We start from the raw sequence: 15,869 nt of genomic DNA, 5'->3' as shown, positions 1-15,869 counted from the left end.
CCTCACTAGCTCCTTTTTCACTGACCAGTGTGGATCAGAACTGCTTCTTTGCTCTGGTAATTCTTAATTCTGTGGCTTCCCCAGGCCCCCTTTAAATGTTTGATTGTTGTGAATTTTTTGCTGCTTTTCCCCTCCATTCCCTTCTTTCTTCAGCAGATCATGCTTCAGAACTCAGGCATTAAACCATATCTGTAACTTCACAGGCTGTTATTAGCTGCTGCCCATGTGAACTTAGTCTCTTGCATGGACTATCATCGGGTGCATATCTGTGCTCACTATAGTACTTCTGTTGCAAGGACTCAGTAGAACCTCATTGGCTTGCTTGCAGATTAAAAATGCAACAATCTCTCAGGAGGAATTATATTTGATCATTAGTAGGATGAGTTTGTATTAGAGATCTAATAGACAATTAGCCGCAGATTCCTTAGCTTAGAATTCTCCCCCAGGTGTCAGACTGGATCTGGGAGAATCTTTCTTAGCAGTACCTCTGTGCACCAATTGAGGGCGTCGTGCGACCCTGTATTGACATCGTCCCCGGATAGGATGTTGATGGAGTCCCTTTAGTCTATCCTGCGACGCTCTGACGTCAGTTTCTAGATTTCTGCACAGCAACGCAAATCCAGAGAAGCAGTTTCCTCTGGCCATCTTTGGCCTTTACCTTTCTACAGTTTTTTCGTTGTTGGAACAGTGTTTATGCCTACTGGCTTTAAGCCTTTTGGGTCCCATGCTCGACAGATGTCGGTCATGTGCCCCCACTCTGCTTGCATGTAGTGCATTGGCACCCACCACAAGACTGAGACGCCTGTCAACAGTTGAGGCCTCAGAAGTTGCCAGAGCGGTGAATGAAGCTCCTGGTGGCATGGGTGTTGCAGTCTTTGCAGGACTCTCGTAGACATCGTAGTTGTTTGTCTTTCACTTCTCATCCCAGAGACCATTCTAGGAGTCGATGGTGTGTATGGCTCCTTCGTCTCCAGTTCTGGTGATGTCTCAAGTTAAGCGATGCCCACAGGCAAAGTCACGTCCCCTGGCTTCACCGCCACTTCAGATCCCCCAGATCTTCTGAGAAAAAGTCTACGCAGGAGTTGAGCCCGTCCCTTCTGCCTTATCCTGGCGCCGGGGCAAGACTGGCACAGATGTGGGACTATTATTCGCCCATGCATGCTGTTTTTAGGTCTACTCCTCCCTCTGAAGTGCCTTCGGGACCTAAGAAGGTAGCAGGTGCACCGAATGAGTCCTCACTGGCAGCTTAGTCATTGTTGCCCATTGGGCCCCCCGACTTCAACTCCGGAGTCTGATCGGCACTGATGCATAGTCTCCCACAGTTCCCATAGTCTGCACTTGGTTCATCCCTTCGCACACCTACTTCAGCGGTTGTGGTGCCTGCGACTTCGCTCGATGCCCTCATTGTTGTATCTCTTGAGTCTGACAACTCCTCTTCTGAGGTCTCTCCCTCCTAGTGTCGGTCGACTCTGACAGTGGGAGCAGCGCTGTTGAAGTCTGATGTGCCTCAGTTGGCGTTTTCTGAGCCTCACCCTATGGTTCTTCCATCGAAAGGGCCTGGTGTTCTTTCTCAGCCTCCACATTCCAGAGCCATTCCAATTAATCAGATAGGTTGATTGTCTTAGCCAATGCAAGCAGTCCTGATTCCTCACCGGCTTCCAGCCTTCTATCATCTCCTGGGTTGGCTTCAGAGGCGAGTTCTGCTCTTGCAGATATGTTGAAGCGTGTATCAGAAGTGTTGCATTTACCGCTTCCTACTGTGCAATTATCCGTGGATCCTTTGCTTGACATCTTATTTCCTGACCAGTTTTCTGTGGAGCTAGTTCTCTCTTATTGTGAAGCCCTTTATGATTATCTCTTAGGAGTTTGGACCCAACCAGTTTCTGGTCCCCCTGTGGAGCGCTCTATCTCCCTTACACAGGCCAGCCCTAGAGGACCCGTCATGCCTTCAGCAGCAACCGACTACTTCTTTTTTTGGTGTAAACTGCTTTGGCTGGACACAGTTTTAAGCAGACTCCTCCTGTTCTGCCAGAGTGAGAAGCCAGGCAGCTGGACGCTTCTGGTAGGATGATTTCTACCTCATCTAGTTCTGCCTTGCATTCCACTGATACTTCCTGTGTCCTTGCTCGCTTCTCTCACTTTTTGTGGGACTCAGTGGAGCGTATTTTGTCTTCTCTGCCTGAAGAGGCAAAAAAGGTTCACTCCCTTTGTGCGAGATGGTCAGCAGGCTGCCAAGCTTACTTTAGTTGTGGTATGAATACCAGGGATTCGGTTGGACTGAATTATGGCTTCTTCAGTGGCGCTATGCAGAAAGGCATGATTACGTTCTTCCAGTTTCTCAGAAGCTGTACGTGCTTCGTTGCTTGATATGCCCTTTGATGGCACATCCCTTTTTAGCACGCATGCCGATTAGTCCTAAAGCTGCTTCAGAGATTCCCATGGTGGGACTTAATGTTACGTCCTCTTCATACCCCAGAGTCTTTTTCTGGCATGTTTCTTTCTTCAGGTTCAATTGTACTTTTTTTCCCCAGTTACACTTTTTTATACTGCCATTATGGTGGTGTGTTCTTGTCATTTGACACCCAGCGAGAGGTTCCTGCTTCTTGCAGGTTCCCTTGTTCTGGTCATACTTTGATATGTCATGGAAATATTGTTTAGTGGCACGGTTAAGTGCCTCTGATGGTGCAGGCCATTTATGTGCAGGGGTTTCAATCCACCCTGTGCCCTTTATATGCTGTTTTCCTGCTATGGTGGACAAGTTTTATTATTTTGGACCAATTCTCTAATTCCTCTACATGGCGTGTTTTCTGTTGCTACATAGGTGAGTCGCCTACTGTGTATGTGCTCTCAGTAGGGAGTCGTGTTCAGCCCCAGGTGTTCGGAGCAATTGGTGTAGGCTTTTGGCACTCTCGCTTGCTTAATTGTTTCCTACTGGGAACTTGCTCAGTGCTCCTATAGGAGCAGTAAGATTCCTTGTGTCAAAGATTCCACAGTTGTTTTTTTTTTGTTTTTTTGCACTTGTCCTTTGTTTTTTCTGCCCATTTTCCATGCTCTGATTCAGTTGGACATGTGGGCACCACTACTACTCAGATGTGTCTTCTGATTATTTGCTCCAAGACAGGAGCTTCATCTGTTGCCCATAGAGGGCTCCACTTTCATTCTTTTCTGACCTTTTGGGATGGTTGTGTGGGTAATCCTTTTCTTGCAATGTCTCTAAGGGCCGCCGAAGCGGTTGTCTCGTCGGTGCCGATGTAGCTATAGAAAAACCGATCCCGAGCGCAACAATACAGACGGATTTTCGATGATTTCTCAAACTTTCCTGATTTGAATCACGGAGCGAAGAGGAACACGTCCGAACCCGATGGGGGAAAGAAAACAATCTAAGATGGAGTCGATGCCCATGCGCAATGGAGCCGAAAGGGAGGAGTCACTCGGTCCCGTGACTCGAAAAGACTTAGAAGAAAAACAATTTGTAACACTCCGAGCCCAACACTAGATGGCAGGAACAGTGCACAGCATGTGAATCTGCAGCGCAACATGCAGATGTCACCGCATGATGTTGGTGACAGATCTGCATCAGGTTTGTGTGTGGTGTCTCAAGTGGGACCACGACCTGAAGTCGTGCTTGACTCCGCGTAGGTCCTGGTCTTGATCGAGAGGAAGGTCTCAAGACCATTCACGGAGCAATCACCACTCGTCATCCTCAAAATCCTCAGGTGAGGTAAGAAAAAATTCATCAGAGAGGTCTCATCGCTCTCCGTCTTCGCCTCGTCGCTCGGCTGACACGATGCGGGAGGAGGGCCGATGCTCAAGGCCCCTGTCCTCTGAGCCAGCGTCTGGGTCCACTCTGCGCACCCCCGGATAGGGGATCAAAAAGGCTGGAACAATTTGGGAAGAAGTTGTTTTCTTCTTCCAGTCTTGTGCTGCGGTCTGTGAACACCGCATGCCTTTTGGGCCGCTATACCCACTCTCTGTGGGATACGGTTGCACAAGTCCTGCCGCAGATACCGGAGGAGGCCCATGCTATCGTTTCCCAAGCTGTCAACAATAGGAGAGATGCGGCGAAGTTCACAATCCGATGTAGACTGGACACAACCGACTCTCTGGGCAGATCGGTTGCTACAACAGTGGCTTTGCGACGCCACGCCTGGTTGCGTACCTCTGGTTTAGTTTTTCTTGGGATGTCCAACAGTCCCTCATGGACATGCCCTTTGATGGTTCCCGTCTCTTTGGAGAGATTCAAGGATTCCTGTGCTACGGCTCGGTCTCTTGGTCTTTCCTCTGCACCCCCCGCTATTCACCCCTTTCGTGGCCACAGAAGGGGCTCCCGGTCGCGGCCCCGCCCAGCCACCGTGCCACCCATGCTGTTCAGCCACTGCGTGGCCAGGGACGCAGAATCCTACGTGGGACAGGGAACCAGAGGTCTGTCCAGTCCACCTCCGCCCCCACTGCAGCCTCCAAACCGTCCTAGTGCGTCCCCTCACTCCCAGTTGGCAGCAGGATTTGCCATCACCTGCCCCACTGGGAATCCATCACTACAGACAGGTGGGTTTTGCAGATCGTTCGAAAGAGCTACTCCCTCCCTTTCGAATCTGCCCCATCAGCCATGCCTCCATCACTCAACCAACTCCAGGAGGATCATTTGGCACTTCTCCGCCAGGAAGTCACGGCTCTCTTGGCCAAAGGAGCAAGAGAGATGGTCCCTGTGCCTGAAGTAGGTCGTGGTTGTTAGTCCCACTACTTTCTGTTGCTGAAAAAGGACCAGGGCATACGTCTTATCGTAGATCTTCAGGACCTGAACTACTTCCTCAAGAAGGAGAAATTCAAAATGCTCACCCTGGCTCAGGTTCTGTCTGCCTTAGACCCAGGAGACTGGATGGTGGCGTTGGACTTGAAGGATGCTTATTTCCACTTCCCCATCCTGCCTGCACTCAGACTTTACCTACGATTCCTGGTAGGCCACGAGCACTTTGTTTACCGTGCCCCCCTTGTCCTTACCAGTGCCCCTCAGGTGTTCACCAAAGTGATGGCGGTGGTTGCAGCTCATCTGCGCAAGTTAGTGATGCCAGTCTTCCCCTGCCTCGACGACTGGCTGTTGAAGGCACTCGCCCCAGAAAGTCGTCTCCCACCTTCAGACTATGGCGAACCTCCAGCACACGCTGGGGTTCACTATAAACATGCCGAAGTCACACCTGACTCCCTCTGAGACGCTCCCCTTCATCGGAGCCGTTCTGGACACAGTGCAGTTTCGAGCTTATCCTCCCGAAAAGCGAGTCCTGGATATTCAGGCTATGATTCCGATCTTTCAGCCTCTGTCTTGGGTTTCGGTGAGACTGACTCTGAGGCTGCTGGGCCTCATGGCCTCCTGCATCCTGCTAGTGACACATGCCAGATGGCATATGCAGGCTCTGAAGTGGGACTTGAAGTTCCAGTGGGCGCAGCATCAGGGAAATCTTTCCGACGTGGTCCAGATCTTGGAGGGAACTGCGAAAGACCTGTAGTGGTGGCTTTCGAATCCACATTGGGTCAACTGCACATCCCTCTCCCTTCCCAAACCAGATCTATCCACAGTGCCTGAAGCGTCATATCTGGGATGGGGTGGCCACATGGCATATTCGGGCTCTGTAGTGGAACTTGAAGTTCCAGTGAACGCAGCATCAGGGGACTCTTGCAGTGGTGGCTTTCCAATCAGCATTGGGTCCACGGCAGATCCCTCTCCCTTCCCCAACCAGATCTATCTATAGTGACAGATGCGTCACTTCTGGGCTGGGGCGGCCACATTAGAGAGACGGAGATCAGAGGCCTCAGGTTCTCTGGCAGAGTCTGGGCTCCATATCAATCTCCTGTAGCTCGAGGCAATCAGGCTTGCATTGAAAGCATTTTTTCCCTCTCTCAAAGGGAAAGTAGTGCAGGTGTTCACAGACAAATACTACCGCCATGCGGTACTGCAACAAACAGGGCAGAGTAGGGTCCTGGACCCTTTGTCAAGAGGCCCTATGTCTCTGGACATGGCTGGAACATCAGGGCATTACCCTGGTGGTTCAACTTCTGGGGGTGTTCTCTGAACGCCAGAGCAGACTAACTCAGCCGTCCGTGCATAGGCCGATCATGAATGGCGTCTCCATCTGGAGGTGGCGCGAGGTCTCTTTCAGCAGTGGGGAGATCCTTGGTTAATCTGTTCGGCTCCGCAGAGAACGCGGCTGTTTTGCACGTTGGAGTTTCCAAGGCGGCACTCTCTCGGAGATGCTTTTCTTGAGTGGAACTCTGGCCTCCTTCACGCCTTCCCGCCTATCCCACTTCTGCCCAGAGTTCTCAAGAAGATCAGTAACGACAGGGCCCAAGTCATTTTGGTGGCTCCGGACTGGGCACGGAGAGTCTGGTATCCAGAGCTATTGAGTATGGCCGTCAATCCTCCACTCAGACTGCCTCTTCGGGCGGCTCTTCTGTCGCAGCAACAGGGGACGGTTCTCCACTCGAACCTGTCCAATCTCCACCTTCATGCATAGAGGTTGAGCGGCGACAGTTGACGACTTGATCTTCCACCCGAAGTCTGTGATGTCATCTTGGCAGCCAGGCATCCCTCCACCAAAACTGTATACGCCTGTCGGTATAAATTTGTGGCATGGTGCACCAACAAATCTGTTGAGCCCCTCTCTGCCCCTCTGTCCAAGGTTTTGTTAATTCTTTCTTTAGCCCAGCAGGGATCTGCTTTGGGCACCCTTAAAGGGCATTTAACTGTCATTTCAGCCTTTCTTGGGTTACCTGATCATCCCTCACTCTTTAAATCTCCTATTGTGAGTAGATTCCTAAAAGGTCTCACCCATTTATTTCCTCCCACTCCATTTATCATGCATCAGTGGAACCTCAGCCTTGTCCTTACTTATTCAATGTGCACTCCCTTTGAGCTGATGCACAATTGTCCCTTACGGCGCCTCACCTTCAAAACTGTCTTTCTTGTTGACATCACCTCTGCTCACAGTGTGAGTGAGCTTTCAGGCCCTTTCGTCCAAGCCTCCATACTTGTCTGTGCACCCTGACAGTTGTGTTGCACACTAAGGCCTCCTTCTTTCCAAAGGTGGTTACGCTTTTTCATGTAGGCCAGTCCATCACCGTGCCTACTTTCTGTGCCCTCACACATCCTTCCCATGAGGAGAAGAGACTCCATCGTCTGGAGCCAAAAAGAGTGTTGGTGTTCTATCTTATTCGTACTAAAGATTTCCGGTTGGACGATCAACTCTTTCGGGTTTGTGGGTGCGAAAAAAGGGAAAGCAGTGCAAAAACACACCATCTCCCGATGGGTACTTTTTTGAATCAAGATCTGCTACGTTTTGGCCCAAAATAAACCCCCTGAGGGCTTGTGTGCTCATTCCACCAGAGCAACTGCTGCTTTCCACTACATTGGCACGTGGAGTTCCTGTCCTGGATATCTGCCAGGCAGCTATGTGGGCAGCCCTGCACACATTTGCCAAATACTACTGCCTGGGCAGTCAGGTCCGTCGGGATGGCTACTTTGGTCGTTCGGTCCTGCAGGACTTCCTAGTATGATCTTGGTTTGCAGCCCACCACCAAGGATGGCATTGCTTGGGTATCTATTCTAAGGTGAGAATTCTGCAACTAGAAGTCTGTATCAGATGTACAAGTTACTTACCTTCGGTAACAAAATATCTAGTAGAGACACATCCTAGTTGCAGGTTCCTTACCGACTCACCCATCCTCCCCGCTTGCGAACTGATTTCTAGGGACAGGGATTCCCCTTCAGGTCCTTAGCTCTGGCGCACCAATCTCGGTGTTCTTAGCGGCTCTGAGCTTTGGCGTGGAAAATCATTAAAAGAATCTGACGTCACTGCACTGAGGCGGTGTCTATGTACTACTCCTGACATCATCACGGTGACTACAAAGCCCGCAGAGTCGACCGACGCACAAGGGTATTGCTGGAAGAAAAATCTCCGGATCCAGTCTGATGCATGGGGGAAATTCTAAGGTAAGGAATCTGCAGCTAGAATGTCTCTACCAGATACTTTGTTACCGAAGGTAAGTAACTTGTACATATAGCATCTAATTTTATTTCTCCATTTGTGTATGTACTTCTTCCTTTCGGACATGGATTGACTATTCAGTGGACATGCTCCATGATCATGAGTCCACTGTGAGCAGGGCAATAATTGTATCCTTCCATTGGTTTGTCAATTGGATTTTGCCTGTGAGCTCCACTTCTTGTGTGTGGGATGTGTAGCGCACCCATTGGCGACTTCTTGCACCTATTCCTTTCATAGAGTTCTTGTGCCTGTTATTGTCTCCCCTGCCCTACTCTGTTAAGTTGGGCTTCATCTCCTTGTGTATGAGTTCCTGTCCCTTTGTTCCCGGCTCATTTGGGGATTTCTTTCCCTTCTGTGTGTAGTTTGTCGTCATCTTGTCACCTAATGCAGGCAGTTTCAAGACAGGCTTCCAATCCTAGCATTGTTTCATCTCTGCTAGTCCAGCGGTGTGAAGGTTTTCGTATTCTTCTTCATATCTTGTTCTTGTTTTTTGTTTTTCGGATCTGGTTGTTCCCTTTTGGCCTTGCAGGCCTCTAAAGGTCTGGTGTCTGGATCCCGTACTGGGGATTGATGTTTTTATACTTCCCTTTTTTCACAGTTTTCATTGTCGGGCCATACTTTTGCTTTCTTCTACGCTGGTTGTCCCTTTTGGGATTTTATCCCTTTTACTTCAGTTCGTCCTTCAACAGAGTTCTTCTGGTGGTGTTGCATTGTCATTGTTTTTGCTATGCTCTTTCTGTGATCGGAATCTCCTCAATTCATATGCCGTAAGGTTTCTGTTGATGTCTGTCAGTAGGTGGTTCTACCACCCTCTACTTATTTTAGTGCACTGGCCTTCATTTTCATCTTTGGCTGGGTTTTATTATTTTTTGAGGGGTGTACTCTCTCCCCTCTTTCTTTTCTCCTAAGTGGTTGCTTTTGCGCAAATCTTTTCTATTTATCTTGCACCAGGAGCAGTGACTCAAGGTTCAGGTCGTGGGCCTTTGGTGTCACTGTCACCTACAGTTCAAGGGTTCCAATCTCTACCATGGCATCTTAGTGTTTTAGGTTATGACATCTGTATTGTCCTGGTACTGTGCATGTCCCTAGACAATTTCTATTTGAACACATTAATGTCTTTGCATGTCTATCTCTCTTTATGGGTCCCTTGGCATTTTTTTTCCCAGTCCTCCAACTTTACCGATTTATTACATGCCATTGGTATACCCTTTGTCTCTTCTGTCGACTGACTGTACCCCACAGTTTTGTTTCAGATCTTCGCATGTTTCCCCTTGGGTGTTCCTGCACACATACAATCTGTTGTTCAGTTTCTCTTCCTTCCAGAGTTCAGATTCCTGCTTTTTGTGGCCTTTCACTGGGCATCTTGGTGCAAGCAGCTCATATGCGTACCTTCCCTTTTTCTTACCCTTTGGGTTACCCCTTGGTAGGTGTTCCGTTCCTTCTATCACAGTCGCTATTGGGATGCTGTTGTACCTTATTCCTTTGGCTTTAACCTTGAGGCAGTTTATGACTTGGCAGAATTGTCCATTGAAGCAAAATGCCCCTGTTGGTGAATGATGGCTTTTGTGGTCAAGTGGCAGCAGCAGTTCGTTATCCAATGCCCTTTCCCGGGCAGTGGGTGCCAATGAGCAGCTCTAAATCTGCATTTGGTGGGTCCCTATGTGTTTGGCCCTTTCTAATTCTGCTGAAGAGGAAGCAGCGGAATATTCAGGATCAAAAAAGAAAAATGCAGGGCGTAACTCAAGTGCTTGGATAGTCTTGAATTGTTGTCCCTACATGTATTGTTCAGCTTGAGTGCATGGGCTCTACGTAGTATACGAAGACTAAGTTCAAGAGGAAATAGAGATGATTATTCATTGGGCACGTAATCTTTTCAGTTTGGCCACCAGCTCACTGGATTATGCCTTTATCTGATAGACTTTTAGCTGCAAATTCCTTAGAACATTCCCCAGGAGTCAGAGTGGATCCAGGAAACTTTTGAATAATAACTGTGTGCCAGCAGGGGGCATCGCTTGGCTCTTCGTCTGCGGCATCTGCACTGGAAGTAACATGCATGGTCCCTATATAGGCACCCCAGCGCACTGACATTTATTGTCTTTCCACGTCATCAGCGCACATCTCGAGATTGCTATCTCAATCAATTGTTTGGACAATTTGTTTTCAACGTTTTTTCCAAAATTCTTTTGAGCTTAGCTCCCAGCGTGCTGTAAGGATGTCCCCTAAAAACATATGGTGTTTAAACCCTGTGGATCTTGTCACAGGCAGTGTCTGTAATAGAGCCTACCTGGATTGCCTGTGGTTGCTGGAGCCAGGCCATGCCGCCAGGCCTGCCTTCACTGTTGTGTGATAAACCCCTAAGGCGGTTCAGGAGCGCTCCTGGTCACGAGATGACTAACGCTCCAAGTCCCCGTCGCTAGGAAAGTCTTGGGCAGCTTGCGAAGCTGTTCCCATCTTTAATGTTCCAAGTCATTGTCCAGTAAGTCTCGCAAGAATTTCCAAGCACTTCTTGACTTCACTGCCCCGATCTAAGTCTTCGGAACAGGTGCAGGAATTATACCGCAATTCTAGGCCCCGCTCCCATGACTGCTGCAGAGCCCAAGTTTGGGTCCAGTGTGCTCCGCACTTCTCAGAATTTCCCAGAGAAACCCTGTCCAGCTTAAAGAATTTTGAGGCCATGCACCTCATAATATTTCAGGCCAACCCCTCTGGAACACTTTTAGGCCCCATGGGTTCAGCAGGTGCCCAGACTGGATTCCTGGTGACCAGTTCGCCTTCAGCGCTAGTTGGACCCTAGGAATATGTTCCTGGATCCAAATCCACTTCGGTTGCGAGACCGCAACCTTCCTTGGAGGCATGTTCCAGTAGTGGCATTCCTGGCCCTACAGATGCTGTTTTTATACCCATCTCCAATACGAAGCAAGACTGGCGTCCCCCTATGTCGTCTCCAGGTTTTCCTGGAACATAACCCTCTGAGTCAGAGACGGCACCCTCCTTTACTGATAGGCCCTGTGGGGGTATATGATTGAGGCAATCCTCATGGTTAGCCTGACTCCCCGGAAGACCTAGAGGATGAGGCACTAGCAGATGCCAGCAGTCTAGACACCTCTCCAGACTCTGGCCTGGTCTCTCCGCCTAGTGTGGCTGTGGAGGAAGAGTCTTCATTTGCCACAGTGGTAAGGAGGGCGGTTGAGGTCCTAGACCTTACAATGCCCTCAGTGGCTGTTAACACAAATGTCTTCACAGGGGTGTTTCAGCTGGGAGACAATGCCACAGAACCTCTTCTTTCCTTTAACTAAGCCCTCGCTGATGACCTGCTCAGGGCATGGGTCAAGCCTGCACATGGGGCTCTTGTACAGAGGGCGATTGCCTTCCACCACTGGCCTGCACCTTGGGACCCAGCTTTTCTTCCGCATTACCCCACTGAGAGAGTCTGGTTGCCTGGCCTCCACATCCAAAGTCAACCCCAGTGGGTTTCCTTCCACATCACCGGATGGGGAATCCAAGAGGCTGGAAACCTTCAAAAGAGGATTTTCTCTTCCACCAGTGGTCAATTAACACCGGGTGCCTCTTAGGACAGTATTCCCACAAAGTTTAGGACTCTGTTGCATAAGTGCTGCCTGTGGACTTGAAGGAGGCCTCAGCCATCCTGTCCCAGGCTTTTATCGATGGCAGGGATGCAGCAAAGTTCAATTTATGCGAAGTACTGATACTACTAACTTGGTAGGCTGAGCGAATGCTTCATCAGTGGCACACACTTGCCATGCCTGGCTAAGGTCTACTGGCTTTTTGGGAGATGTCCAGTCATCCTTTATGGATATGTCCTTCGATGGCACTTGCCTTTTTGGTGATAAGGCAGATTTGATGCTTGAGTGCTTTAAGGATAGCATGGCCACTGTCTGGCTCTGGGACTTTCCACGGCCCCACACCAGCCCCACTCTGCCTTTTGCCCCTCCTGTGGTTACGGTTGAGGCTACCCCTAACCCCCCAATTAGCAAGGTCAAGCGACACATGCCCCGTTGGCAGTCCATAACCTCAGAAAAATGGTCATGGCCACTCCAGATGGTTCAGTGGGGTAATGCCTTCCCATTCACTGAAACCTCGCCATTCATGCCACCATGCTCAGACCAGCTGGCAGAGGGCCTAAGCATTAGTCCTCCAATCAGGCTGCCTTTTCACACCAACTGGGGAGAGTTCTGCTGTTTGGACATGTTAGTGACTTGGTGCACAAGCAAACATGTTGAGCGATCTGCACCTTTGTCCAAGGTGCTGATGTTTTATTGTTAACCCAACAAGTCATTGCTTTTGGCACAGTTAAAGTGTATTTTTTGGCCATATGTGCTCCGGTATGGTTGTGAAATCAGCTCTTCTTGTTCAAGTCACCAGTTGTGATTCGTTCCCTGAAAGGTCTTCAACACACATTTTGCTACAAAACCCTTCATTATGCTCCAATGGGACCTTAATTATGTTTCAATATTTTTAATGTGCTCGCCTTTGGAGCCCATGTATAGTTGCCCTCTTTTATCCCATGACCCTCAAGTCGGCTTAGTGGTCAGTACGTCAGCTGGGGGGGGGAGAGGGGGGATTATGGAGCTTCAGGCACTCTGTGCACCCTCAATACAGCAATTCATTCCAGACAGTTCCCTGCATCCATGCCTCTTTTCTACCAAAGGTTTGACATCTTTACATATCAGACAAAATACCACACTGCAGACTTTCTTCACTCCGCTCCACCCTTCCAAAGAGGCAGAGAGACTTAATTGCCGGGATGCAAAATAGCATTGTCATTCTACATTGATCGCACCAAAGAACACCGGATGGAGAACCAACTCTTCTTTGGGTTTGCCAAAGCATAGAAAGGGAAATCCGTACAGAAATGGATAATCTCCAGATGGATTGTGCTCTGTATTACAATCTACTAAACCTTGGCCTAGAAGCAACTCCCCAAGAGTATACAGGTTCATTCCACCAGAGGCAAGGCTGCAACCACTGTGTTAACTTGAAGTCACAATCCTGAACAGCTATCAGGCAGTTGTGGCCATCTCTCCACATGTTTACTAACGACTAGTGCCTTAACAGTCAGGTCTGTTGGATGGGCACTTTGCCCATTCGATCTTCCAGGACTTTGTGGTCTCAATCTCTTCACAGACCCACCTATGGGGAGGGTTTGCTTTGGTATTCATTCTAAAGTAAGGAGTCTGTGTCTTGAAGTCTCTCACACGAACAAGTTACTGACCTTTAGTAATGCCTTATCTGGTAGAGACTCTATTTAGCCGCAGATTCCTTACTGAACCACCCATCCTCCCTGCGACAGGATTATAGAGTTTATCTAGAAGGGTCCCTGTAGGTCCTTAGTTGTCTGCACACTGGTCCATCCGTCTTGTGGCTCCCTGCTTCTGGTATTGAAATGTCATGAAAAGAAACTGATGTCTCACCCTAGGATGGTACCTATATAGACCTGCGCATGTCCCTTCCAGTGATGGCGAAGAGCCGATGGATGCCATCTAACGGTGCTAGAGGTACTGTGCAAGTTATTCCGGATCAAGTCTTATGCCTGGGGATTATTCTAAGATAAGGAGTCTGCAGCTAGGTAGTCTCTACCAGAGAAGGCGTTACTGAAAGTAAGTAACTTGTTCTTCCTGTCACTTGGCTGAGACAAATGCAGATTAACACATGTAAGACCTGTGGCCATTAGATCATACAGAAACATGACTGAGAGTCTTGCACAATCAGTAGGGCCAACAAATTAGAACTGTTCCCTCAGTCCAGTGTCCCCTGGGACTTGAACCTGGTTTTGTCAAACTAATCTCAGTACGCCTTTAGGCCATTATCCTCATGTAACTTAAAAAAAAATCCTAGTGGGGTATAGCATAAGCCAGGTGCATGAGAAAGCTGCAAGACCTTTGTGCCTTCAGGCGTTTAATGGTGTTCCATAGGGATGAAGTCATCCTGAGGATTGGCCCACTAAAGTTTCTGCCCGTGTTCATTGTGATTAAGAAGATTTTTATTTCAACATTTTTTTATCCTAAGACCTCTTTGTTGTTTGGATGTCACACAGTCTGAGCTTCAGGAATGGCGTGTGTTTTGTATCTTGATAGTGCAAGGGTTCTGCAGTTTAATCATTAACAATAATACTTTTTTAAGGCAATGATGTCTGCAGAGTGTAGTTTAAGACCACCATTGTTGAATGGGTAACTAGGTACCACTTTTTGCAACACTCTTTGTGGTGCCCACACTCCATCACAGCCATGAGAGCTATTTCTGGTTTCACTACTAGGAGGCAGGATACCCACATGTTGATAATGGGAAAGAAGTCTAAAAATACTCACATTATAGGTCATTTTTATCCTACACACATTGTTTTATACTGGAGCCTCATATTGTTTTGAGAAGGTTGCAATCCATTATTTTGAAGCATATGCAAAAATAGGTTGACTGTAAATGGCACTAGCCATCAGGAATCCACCTTTAAGCTCCAAAGAAAATAGATGAGTTTAGTATGATTGGGTGAATCAGTTGGTACCTCAACTAGTGGACGGCCATGAGTTAAAAACAAATGCTTATCTTAAGGTTGGTTGGCAGCTCAGGGGATACCCAGGCTCCTGCTGAGTTTATAGTTTGGCTCCAAAAGACCGTGTGCTGCCACTCCACACCTAAGCAGAGGAGCCTTCATCTGGGATTGTTGAGCTAACTTCAGGACCCTCTGTGAGCATGCTGTAGTGAACTTGTGGCATCCTAGGTAGTGGGGGTGCCTTGCTCCCTTCCATTTTTTCAGTATCACCACCTGCACACAGCCCCTCTGTGACAAAGGGCTTTGCACTGGGGACATGGCAGTTACTGAATATTCACAGCACATTGAGTGGTGGAGCAGCGACAGTTTTGTACCACTGTGTTAACTATTCATTATTTTAGCATCACAACTGTACAACGGTGCCCCCCCCCCCCAACCCAGCACATCTGCATCTCACAACTCCATACCAGTATCATCCACCTGATGTGACCTCAACAGTCCATATAACTTCCTTTCCAGCATGCCAACATCAGTTCCATATTTTCTGCACTTGCAATGCGGATCCAGCAACTAATTGTTAGGCCGTTTTTGGTCAACTTCGATATCTTCATCGAACAATGTGCTTTTCCCAGTCGGTCTTCAAGGTTTAAACGCTGTGGACAACAAATGTCAGCCACTGACCCCCACTCAATTAGTATGTGGTGCCTGGGTGAGCACCACGACTCTGTAGAGTGCAACTCCTGTCTTCAACTTCGTCCGAAGGTGCTGCAGGGTCGCCATTTGAAGCTTACGGCGGAGCGGCTGTTGGAGCAGTCTGACTTTCCTCCTCCTAATAAGGTCAGTTGACGGGCCCGTACAAGGAGTCGTTCTTGTGGACATCGTTCTCCATCAACTTCATGTGGTCAGTCACGCCGCAAGGGGGCAAAGTTGTGGTAGTTGCCAACTTCACCGCGTATGGCCTCCCACCATTCCTTGGATTCCGATCAGCCAACTATGGTGGCACTAATTGAAGTTCTGCCTCTCTCCTCTTCGGATGTTGGGATGGCATCATTTTGGAGCCGGTCGACATAGGGTGTGGCACCGGTCATGCCAGTCATGCTCCCTCAGTTCTCTGGGCAGTCTCCTCAAGTTTGTCCTTCAGAGGGACACGTTTGGAAGGGGCTGAGGAAGAGTTGGAGTTTTCACACAATGCTCAGCCTCCTATAGAGGGCTGTTGGTTAACTGATCCAGGGGTAGCTAGTGGCTGGACTCTTCTCCAGCCTCAGGCCTCCTTTCCCACCTGGCCTTGCTGCGGAGGCGAGTTCCTCTCTAGCTGATAAGCTGAG

General features: G+C 48.8%; 1 protein-coding gene across 4 annotated transcripts in view; it reads left to right on the top strand.

The window, feature by feature from the left end:
• The window catches only part of PARN (poly(A)-specific ribonuclease), a 690,538-nt gene that overhangs the window by 492,951 nt on the left and 181,718 nt on the right, over positions 1-15,869 (top strand). The window lies entirely within an intron of this gene.

The sequence above is a fragment of the Pleurodeles waltl genome, chromosome 10 (genome assembly GCF_031143425.1).
Source record: "Pleurodeles waltl isolate 20211129_DDA chromosome 10, aPleWal1.hap1.20221129, whole genome shotgun sequence".
Taxonomy (NCBI): Eukaryota; Metazoa; Chordata; class Amphibia; order Caudata; family Salamandridae; genus Pleurodeles; species Pleurodeles waltl.
Note: the sequence above shows the minus strand (reverse complement) of the source record. Positions and strands in the feature narration are given on the sequence as shown.